The sequence below is a fragment of the Dermochelys coriacea genome, chromosome 1 (assembly GCF_009764565.3).
Source record: "Dermochelys coriacea isolate rDerCor1 chromosome 1, rDerCor1.pri.v4, whole genome shotgun sequence".
In the NCBI taxonomy this organism is placed as follows: Eukaryota; Metazoa; Chordata; order Testudines; family Dermochelyidae; genus Dermochelys; species Dermochelys coriacea.
Window position 1 is genome coordinate 152,321,749 of NC_050068.2, and position 10,990 is coordinate 152,332,738.

The 10,990-nt window shown below is 44.2% G+C and overlaps 1 long non-coding RNA gene across 1 annotated transcript; it reads left to right on the forward strand.

The window, feature by feature from the left end:
- The first annotated feature begins 531 nt into the window (after positions 1 to 531).
- Positions 532 to 9,166, forward strand: LOC122458198. The gene is made up of 3 exons (XR_006278106.1): positions 532 to 720; positions 7,808 to 7,926; positions 8,521 to 9,166. It is a non-coding gene; the product is annotated as an uncharacterized LOC122458198 (long non-coding RNA).
- Positions 9,167 to 10,990: the final 1,824 nt, after the last annotated feature.

Genomic DNA, 10,990 nt, shown 5'->3' on the forward strand with positions numbered 1-10,990 from the left:
ACCAGTAGTGAGCATGTATGGGGAGGAGGAGGAACAAGGTGGTTGTTAGAATGCTCTGCATGCATTTACAAAAAGCTAGAAAATTGCATTTGAGTGCAGAATACTGAAAACAAATGTGAATTTGAAAACAGTAAGAAATCAGGTTTTAACAAAGAAGAATGTGTAGACTTTTCAGCTCTCACTAGCATCATTAGTACAATATTTAATAATGTATAAAAGGCTCTCTCAAATGTTTCCATAATGTGGACCACACCTTAGTAGAGGGGCTAAAAATTTCAGAAGTCCCTAAGAGACATAGGTGCCTACGTCTCAGTATCAAAACTGAGTTAGGAATTCAGAGTAAAAGATTTTTAAATGCCTAAGGGACTTAGGAACCCAAGTCCCATTTTTCAAAAGTTACCTGCTCCTAGGAGCACAAGTTCCATTGAAATCAATGGGAGTTAGGTATCTAAATACCCTTGAGTATCTGGGCCTAATTAATTTTTGAAAATGGGACTTAGGCCCCTAAGTCACTTAGGTGCTCTTGAAAATTCTTCCCAGTGTCTTTTGGATACTCCCCTCTCCTTTGTATTCACATAACAATTGTTAATGTACAAAAGTAGTATGAAGGAATTCTTTATTTTCAGCTTCTTCTAATATAATTTAGCAGCTGAAAACAAGGAAGAGAAACCAGCACCATATGACCAACCAGCTGTCCAGGGACTGCCAGTACCCTGTTCTGTAGGTAGACCACTTTGATTACCTTTGATGTTGGATAATTTAGTGCCTATGTGTGAAAATTCTGTGTTAACATATATCTTGTGCAATTCCTTTGGCTTCAGTGAGATTGAATGGGGTAGTCTGATCAGGGCAGAATTTGGTGTAGCTATGTTTAAAGAGTAAGAATAAATGCAATAAGAGACCTACCCCAGCAATGCAAGATGTCTTTTGCTTTATAGAGACATGGTGATGCAGTAGTATCTTTTATTGGACCAATTTCTGTTGGTGAGAGAGACAAGCCTCTGAGCTTACACAGAGCTTTTCGTTTTACTTGTCTTCTATTTATGCACATAAGGCCTTATTTCCTCTTTCCTTTACAACCCTCTTTTGGGTGGTGTTATAAGGAGCAAGAGTGGACTGACTACCTTTGCCCAGGCCTCAAGGTAATAAAGATAGATGGTCATGAGCAACAGTGCCAAAGAAGGCACAGCAAAGTTAATGCAGATGTAATACACTGAGAGGAATGCCCCAACTCCTCATTTTTCATGGCTTCAATCCACTTTTAGTTTTCCTTGGAAAAGAAATAAAAATGCACTTTTGAAGTCTTTCCCATTATTTGTGAGTGATTAGGACACATGAGACTGTAAACACCCCTGTGTTTCCACCGACAGAATCTACATGTTCTTTTGGAAGGGAGAGGGTGTCTTCCAAGACTATGTGCAGGGCCTATCACTTATTCTGGGGTCCCTTCAGTTCACTGCACTATTAGCATTCAGTGTCCTTCAGCACATGGGCATGCACTATTTTTTAGCTGCCCTCCTTGTCACTCAGTGGATTATCAAATAGATGGTGTTCTTAGAGAAAGATGGCTCTCATCCCTCATTGGACCAAGTTAATCATGTCTGAGCTACAGCTGTTCTTCACTATTCTCTGAAGTGAGAGTCTTGAGGTTTCCTCAAATGTATATCACAGGTTTCAGAGTAGCAGCCGTGTTAGTCTGTATTCGCAAAAAGAAAAGGAGTACTTGTGGCACCTTAGAGACTAACAAATTTATTAGAGCATAAGCTTTCGTGAGCTGTAGCTCACGAAAGCTTATGCTCTAATAAATTTGTTAGTCTCTAAGGTGCCACAAGTACTCCTTTTCAAATGTATATGACAGCATAGTACCTTGCCACCTCACCATCAGACACGCTTGTCTTAGGTACTCTGAAATACAAGAATTTTGCAAAAATGTTACATTTGATTTAATAAGTGGCAAAAAGAACTTGATCTGCTTTGCTGCTTTGTAACCTTCTAGTTTGTTAGGCTACTGATTCTGTTTCTGAGATGAGACTATATGTTCACATATACAGTGGAATTAAGTACTCAAACTATAGTTCAATATAGTATGATGATCTTTATTGTTTTATACCAATAATATGCTCATTTTGTATGTCTGTTCTTCCTTCTCCCAGATGATGGTATTTCTCCTCTTGCTTCATATACACTCTAATCTTTTCTCTTCTTCTGCATGTTAACATGATTAGCTTTCTATCCAACCTGTAAATCACTGCTTTTGAAATCTGGCAATTTTTACACACGTTTCAAGCTATTATCATTGGGTTATATTTAATTTGAAAGGACACAGTGTTATTGTCTTTTCCTCCCTGCAGATGTTTCTTTAAAATTATAACATATTCAGTGCAATACCCCACTATGTTATTATTACAGGCTGACATTTTAATCACACACAAGTCAAAAAATTCAACGCTGTGGTTTCCACAGCAATCATAATTTGGCATCTATGCACATGTGTATTTTCTGTCCTTGCAATGTTGTTACAAGGATTGGTTTAAAGCCATATCCTAAGACCCCCCTTCTATGGGAACAAGGAGATAATATACCTATGAGGGTTTATACAAGTCTGACAAGTCCTGAGAATGATCAGACCACTGGGGACCACATATTATGCCTGAGAATGGTCATGGAGGGAGTTGCAGTGAGCTCTATGCCTACTCCTCCACCAAAATATTCAGTGGGCCAAGGAAATAACATAATACAATTTAGCTCACCAGACATTCACCCCCCAAACCCTCTGTGGTTTTTTTTCCTCCTCACCCCCAGTACATGATATATGGAGGTTACATCAGCCCCATAAAGCTGCTGGCAGTGTACGGAGAAGTAATAGTACAGGTCCCTGACAGAAGCAATGTGTGGTGGAATATTGGGGATCATCCCCCCCTTCCCCCTCAATTTGCTACTTGTAACACTGCCAAAGCCCTCACTCTGCTATCAGCAGGTACGGGTCGTCTCTGGCCCCCGAACAGGACAATTCCCCTGATATTGGTATTCTAAGGGTCTGAGACTAGGCCGTTGAATTGTTGTCACACTGTATGTGCTGCAAAGTCTTAACACCAAGGGAGAGTGACTAAGCAGCCAAAAAAGGAGTTGAGAGTTATGAATGTTCAGGAGAGGGGAAATGGTGGGTGGCATTAAAGTAGAGTTTTACCACTCCCCCCCCCCCCCATGTTTTCCTAGCAGAGGGAAAGGAAGAGAAAATGAAACCTACAGGAACTCTAATTCTGATTACAGGAGCATCATGGCAAGTACAGATTATTTACTGCTGGTGGGTTGAAAAAACATGGTGACTAAATACAACAAGACTCAGGGAGTTTTAACTTACTACTCCATGTTATTTATTTAAAGGGGCATTATTGATTTGAATTTGGCAAAATGAAAAGATTGAAAGATTTAATTTGCAAAGTCTTGCCTGAATACAAGGGTTTTGTACATAGCCTTTGGTGGTGCAACAAGTACTCCTGAGCAATGTTCCCTCCCCCAAAGGAAGTGAGGTGCCTCCTAACCCTGTGGGAAGCTCGGCTGCCTCCCACCCTGCCCTGGCCAGGTTCTCACTGTTTCCCCCATCCAGGCCCCACTTCAAGTACTTCTCATCTCCCAGCCCTATGGAAAGGTTTGGAAGAGGACCTCAACCCCAGGGACAAGACTGCTCCTCTCCTCATCTTCTAGCTCTGTGGAAGGGTTGGGAGAAGTCCATGGCGCTACACCAACTGCCCTCACCTCACTGATTTCTATTGCTTCTCCCTCTAAATCCTGTGGAAAGATCAGGGGAGACCCTCAGAATGTGTTCCTTCCTATCCACTTCTTCTGTCTTTGTGGAAGCTTTGGGGAGGATTCATCCATCAGGCCCCTCCCTGGACTAATGGCTCCTTTTGGGGCCTGTGAATGGAGGCATCTTCCAGGGTTTGGGCTAGATGAGGCAGAATCCTCAGGTTTGCACCTCCTGTTTTCCTGCCTAGTGCAGGTGTTTGGGAGAAGCAGCAGATGAGAGCTGAGGGAGGACGAAGATGAGACCACAAATGGTGAATCCTCCTTCTCCCTATTCCCTGGGTCAGTTTCTACCCACAAGCTTTTGGTAGCTGGTCCATTATTCTGGAGAAATGTAGCTTTCCTGGGAGGACTTGATTGCAGAGAGAGAGAGGTGATCTTGCAGGGAGTGTGGTCTTCTTTTAATCTCTCTTTTTTCTCTGTATTCTCCCCATGCTCACTTATGAACCTTTCCCCACATCTGTATCTCTCTTCTTATGTCCTCTTTCAACCTCTCTCTCCTCTGAAGGTTCTGATCCAGCTCCCAGTGAGATCAATTGTAATCTTCACATTGACTTTAACACAGACAACTCATGTCCTCTCCCAAATGAGAGAGATTATGGGATTCACTCCTGCAAAAAAGAATGAGCATTGACCTCACTGCTTTTCGAAACTCGTGTTCTTGGCTTTTCATTCCTACAAGAATTACTGGGAAAGGGAGAGGAAGGACACTACACTCAAAAACAAAGCACATATTTCTAGGAGAGAGAGAGAGAGAGACACACACACACACTAATCTTTTGTTTCAATTAAAACTTGTAAGGTGTCCAGATACAACAGTAGTGGGTGTGGAATAAAAGACTAGATTGCTAGGATAGCCAGCTAAAATACAGAGGAGGCAGACTGTTTGGCTAGAGGCTTACATGAAAAGGCCTGGGATGAGAGAGAAATGGGGGAGATTGAAATGGAGCAGGGAGAGGAATGAGAAAGAAAAAGTGAAAGCAGGACCTAGGGAGGAGAAAATTTGAAAGAGGGTATGAGCAGGAAAGAATCAGAGAAACTTAAACAGGAGTTCGTGAGGCTATAGAGGGAAAGTGAGAGGGGTTGAAAGAGAATATAGGGTTGTCAAGGTTCCTTCCCCACTCTGAACTCTAGGGTACAGATGTGGGGACCTGCATGAAAAACCCCCTAAGCTTATTTTTACCAGCTTAGGTTAAAACTTCCCCAAGGTACAAACTATTTTACCTTTTGCCCTTGGACTTTATTGCTGCCACCACCAAGCGTCTAACAAATATATAACCGGGAAAGAGCCCGTTTGGAAACGCCCGTCTTTCCCCCCCAAAATCCTCCCCAAACCCTACACCCCCTTTCCTGGGGAAGGCTTGCTAAAAATCCTCACCAATTTGCATAGGTGAACACAGACCCAAACCCTTGGATCTTAAGAACAATGAAAAAGCAATCAGGTTCTTAAAAGAAGAATTTTAATTAAAGGAAAAGTAAAAGAATCACCTCTGTAAAATCAGGATGGTAAATACCTTACAGGGTAATCAGATTCAAAACACAGAGAATCCCTCTAGGCAAAACCTTAAGTTACAAAAATACACAAAAACAGGAATATACATTCCATTCAGCACAGCGTATTTTATCAGCCATTTAAACAAAACAGAATCTAACGCATATCTAGCTAGATTACTTACTAAGTTCTAAGACTCCATTCCTTTTCTGTTCCTGGCAAAAACAACACACAGACAGAGAGAACCTTTGTTTCTCCCCCCCTCCAGCTTTGAAAGTATCTTGTCTCCTCATTGGTCATTTTGGTCAGGTGCCAGCGAGGTTATTCTAGCTTTTTAACTCTTTACAGGTGAAAGGGTTTTTCCTCTGGCCAGGAGGGATTTTAAAGGTGTTTACCCTTCCCTTTATATTTATGACAAGGGTAAAGTGGTGGGAGGTTGAAAGACATCCAACTTCCATTCAGGTTAATGGAAACGTTCTTGTTGACTTCACTGGGAATTGGGTCAGACCCATGGGGAGAAGAGAACAGGGAGAAGTAGGACATGGGGAGGAGAAAACAGGGAGCAGTTGAACTGGGACATGGGAAGGAAAGAGGGAGAAACTGAAAAAGGACTTAGGGAAAAGAAAAAGAAAGGGGAAGAGGAAGACATTGAAAGTGGATATGGAGAAGAGAGAGTGAGACAGAGAGAAGAAAATTAACCTGGGGGAACAGGGAAGAAAGGAGACTCAAGAAGCTTGGCTTGTTTAGTCTAACTAAAAGAAGGTTGAGGGGAGATATGATTGCTCTCTATAAATATATCAGAGGGATAAATACCGGAGAGGGAGAGGAATTATTTAAGCTCAGTACCAATGTGGACACAAGAACAAATGGGTATAAACTGGCCACCAGGAAGTTTAGACTTGAAATTAGACGAAGGTTTCTAACCATCAAAGGAGTGAAGTTTTGGAATAGCCTTCCAAGGGAAGCAGTGGGAGCAAAAGACCTATCTGGCTTTAAGAATAAACTCGATAAGTTTATGGAGGAGATGGTATGATGGGATAATGTGATTTTGGTAAATAATTGATCTTTAAATATTCAGGGTAAATAGGCCTAATCCCCTGAGATAGGATATTAGATGGATGGGATCTGAGTTACCCAGGAAAGAATTTTTCTGTAGTATCTGGCTGGTGAATCTTGCCCATATGCTCAGGGTTTAGCTGATCGCCATATTTGGGGTCGGGAAGGAATTTTCCTCCGGGGCAGATTGGAAGAGGCCCTGGAGGTTTTTCGCCTTCCTCTGTAGCATGGGGCACGGATCACTTGAGGGAGGATTCTCTGCTCCTTGAAGTCTTTAAACCATGATGTGAGGACTTCAATAGCTCAGACATAGGTGAGGTTTTTCGTAGGAGTGGGTGGGTGAGATTTTGTGGCCTGCGTTGTGCAGGAGGTCAGACTAGATGATCAATGGTGATGATCAGAATGGTCCCTTCTGACTTAGTATCTATGAATCTATGAATCTATGAGTTCTAACAGAGCAGAGTCAGCTTTGAAAAAGGGAAGGGAGATTACAATCAGAGCAAAGTAACATCCAACAGGAGAGAGAAAATGACAAAAAAATAGAGAGCTAGATAGAGAGCGGGACTGAAAGAGAAAAAAAAAATCTCCTGGAGGAAGGAGATGAATGGAGTGTGGTCGGAGAGAAAAAGCACAATATTAAAAAAAAATCATTAAACACTGAAAAATTAGACTCAGGCAATGCCAACAATGACAGAGCCAGAGCACAAGGGGCACCAAGGTATACAGAAGAAGGAGAGAAAAATCTGGCGGGAAGGAAGGAAAAAGGAAAAGAGAAAAAGTTTCTAAAAGTGTATTACTTTATGGGAAGGTTGAGGCCTTTATTATGCTGTAAAATACCACATATTTATGATTTCATCTTATATGAGACATAAGGTGCCTGACTGTGGAGAAGGGGTTTTGGAAAACCCTGTGGTGTATGAGAAAAGGCCACATAAGATTACTGTTCTTATACATGGGAGAAGAAAATAAGTTTCTTTTCCAAGACACAGAATAAGATGTTTTTACCTATGTTTTTCTTGTGGTGTTGCTGGAATTTTGCATGCTTTTCTATGTAATTTTGCAACATTAGTACTGGGGGATTTGATTGTTTTTAAATTCTTTTTTCATGTTGTGTCCAGCTTCCATGGCAGCGGGGATGGTTCTTGTAGCTTCTCACTCCAAGATCTTTTTGTTCAACACAGAGTTTAAACAGAACACTAACATACCCAACATGGAAAACGAGGCTCTCACAAAAGCACAATCCAAACCTTTAACAGGTTTAGTAAGTCTGTGACTAGATTCTGAAGAAAAAAATACAAGCAGATGAAATATTCCACAATATATGCTTCCTAAGAACTTGGTATACTGCTGAAATCATCTCTGAGCACACTCTGTGACTCCAGAATTTTCTGTTCCTTCGTTTGCAAACTTCCCGCAGCAGAGTCTCTCTCTCTCTCTTTTTTTTTTAATATATAGCTCCACCCCTAGCAGGGTGCACACCTGGGCTTTCCAACTACATCCCACAAGAGGCAGCAAACAGCCATTCTGGCTTTTAGAGACTCAATCCCAGTCATGTAGGGCAAATGCAACTTGAGGTAAAATTTTTGGAAAAGTTCCTAAAATGTCTAAAAGTAGAGAGTGTGTGTCATGTAATTGCTTGCTAGGAAGTGTATGAGTATTTGAGGTCCTGTGATTCTGGTGAACTAATTGAATTCAGCCCCCTGCCTTTGTGTATACACCACAAATTGTACTGGTCCCCCCCACTCTTTTTGTTTGTTGTTCTTCAGTCTCCTTACTGATGTCATAGTTGGTCCATGACACTGAATGTCTCACATTTTGGACTATATCCCTGGTGCACTAGCCTGCATTTCCCTCTCATTTTATTCCCTGCCTATATTTCTAACTTCTAAGAACAAAACCTTTCCAGGCGGCGCCCTGCTGATTTAGTGGCTTGCATCCATTTCAGCATGAAGATAGTCGGTTCCAGTCCCTAGCAAGGGATTTGCTCTCTCTTCTTGCTACATCTGGTACTGGTCTGGGCACATAGAGTGGAGTCCATGAAGCTACTTAAGCACCTAAACATAGATTTAGGTGCCTAAATTCCCCACTTTGAGCCATTGAACTCCTGCCAAACACTGTAGGTGCCAGTCAGTCAATGCCTATGTGTTTTTTTTCTTCTTCTTGTAAAGGGGCTAGGCCGGGGCTCGACCCTCTCTGGGGCAGCGTGAAGTCATACCAGCTCGCTACAGCCAGTTGACTTTGGGCAAATTTGTCCGGCCACCGGAGTCTCCCTCGGCAGCCCTTGCGGTAACTGGAATGAGCACCCTAGGCCCGGGCCCTGGGTCAGGGCGGGGCCCCAAACAGTCAGTAGCTCAGGCCCTCGGGCAGAGGCTGAGCAACACAGCGTGTGTGAATTAGCCCAGACCTCCAAGGACCTGGAAGGGGGGAGACTGTCACCCACAAGCTGGGTGGCAGGGGGGGACGCTGGCCTACCCACTCCACTGCGTCCCAGCCCGGGGCCCTAGCAGCAGCAAACAACCACGGCTGGGTCAGTGGGGATCCTGAGCGCAACACACTGACATGGGTTCTGGCAGAGTTACAGCCAGACTAGGGTCAGCTGTCCCCAGGCTGCTTCCTACCTCCCCTCCTTCTGGTACCTGGGTCACGGCGCTGTTCCCCGGGGGGTCCAGCACCATGGGTTCCTCGGGGCAGTGGACAAGCGGCAGGCCTGGTAACTCCCCCGGATAGCTGGCGCAGGGCAGGTCCGGCCCGTCTTGGCGTGGACCTGGGGCCGCAGGGTTTTCCCAGTCGCGGGCTAGGGGGGCTACGTCTGGCCCCCCCGGCGGCTGGTCCTCTAGTGAGCTCTGAGGCCCCGCCTTTCTACTTCCAGGTCGCCGCCTTTCCCTCTGGGGGGCAGGCTCAGAGCTTCCTGGCTCCGCCCACTCTGGTGTCTGGAGGGGCTCCATCCCCTCGGGGGCGGCGGGGAGCTACACCGCCTTGCTACACTTCTTCAAAGTAAAAGTTTCTCAGGAGCCTAAGTTTTAGAACCTAGGGCATGTGTGCTGCTGCCTGACTCTAGGCATCTGGGTGCCTGTCTCCTGCCTAAGCCCCAGGGTGATGCGTGAACCAGGGGACGATAAGTGTTCTGCTGCCTAACTCTCTCAAGGGGCCTGCTGAGCATGCTTACCAGGTTGGGCTACTTTCAAATGCCAGCTGGTGGTAGTAGTGCCTACCTCTTAGCCCAGTGGTTAGCCCACTTGCCCAGGATGTTGGAGACCCAGGTTCAAGCCTTCCTAGCACAGGGGGAGAAAGGAGAGAACAGGGGGCTCGGAAGCAACTACAGAGCACTGAAGAATGTTGTGAATTGCTAGCAGAGTAAAGTGCTTCTCTAAAGCCTGGCCTGTCTCTGAGAAAGGGCAGGGTGGGAGAATTAGCACATCAGCATCTCCTCTGGGCTAGCCTAAGCAGCAGCTCCCTGGCATGCTGGCTTCTGTGGATAGCATTCAAAGGCACCTATCTCTTCACATTCATTGTACAGGGAGCCTCGGTTCCCAGTTTGCCTTGTGGTCATAGTGTTGTTCCCTATTTCCAAGTCTCTGTCCCAGGCCATACTGGAATGAATGAAGGTTACATCATGTACAAAAGACTGGAGATAGGTTTTAATACAAACTTCCCATGTGAACACCCTTCAATTTTGGGAAGGTTCCGATCCAGATTAGAAAGTCATTATTAGCTCCTTTCTCTATAATAAGTTATGTGAAGCCCCCCCAGCTGGGTCTGAACACCCCCTCCCACCCCTCCATATTACTGTCCAGCTTCTGGAAGCAGTCAGATAGGGATCCAGGTGCAGTTCTGAAGGTAGATCCCTCCACAGTGGTGGAGTAAATTATATGCAACTCCCCCCAGAAGTGAAGTTGTTGTTGGATGGACAAACATATTCCAGTCTTCCAAATTGTCATTAAAATATAGGTGACCAGAGCATAACATCTACTTGCTTGTCCCTTACCTTGATGATAATGATAAAACTGATGATATTTTATTTGTTCATCAAACAAAAAATACCCATGGCAAGTAGAATTTTGCAGGTCTGGTTTATTCATACACTTCTGACATTGGAAAGGTTGAAAAACCGATAACATCTACTGACATTGAACTTCCCTGGCAGACAGGTACCGTGAATTCAACACGTACTTATTTTCCTACTTCTAGAGTCCTCTGCAAGTCTTATTGACATGCTATTATCCCTAGCTGGCTAATGGAAATGTTACCTGGATTGTTCCAGCAGCAATCACTGTGGTTCACACACACCCCCCCCCGCCGCTGCCCCATAAACAACTCAATGCTTTGGTGCTAACCATTAACTATTTATTTATCATCCTTCAGCCACTTTTAAATCCAGATAGCAACTCCCAGCTAATCTGAAGTTTTCAAGTACTATGGGCCCAATGCTGCTCCCACTGAAGTCAGGGCAAAACTTGCCATATGGGTGTTTCCTGTGTGAGGGCTCTGGTGGGAGGGGCCTTGTGTGTCCTCTCTCACTTGTGCAGACCACCTATCATTTCGCCTGACCCATGTAATATTAAATGTAGTTAATTTGTTTTACCAGTACCTTGTCAGGCACTATTTCCTCCTCACTGCTGTTCACTATCAAAGTATGCA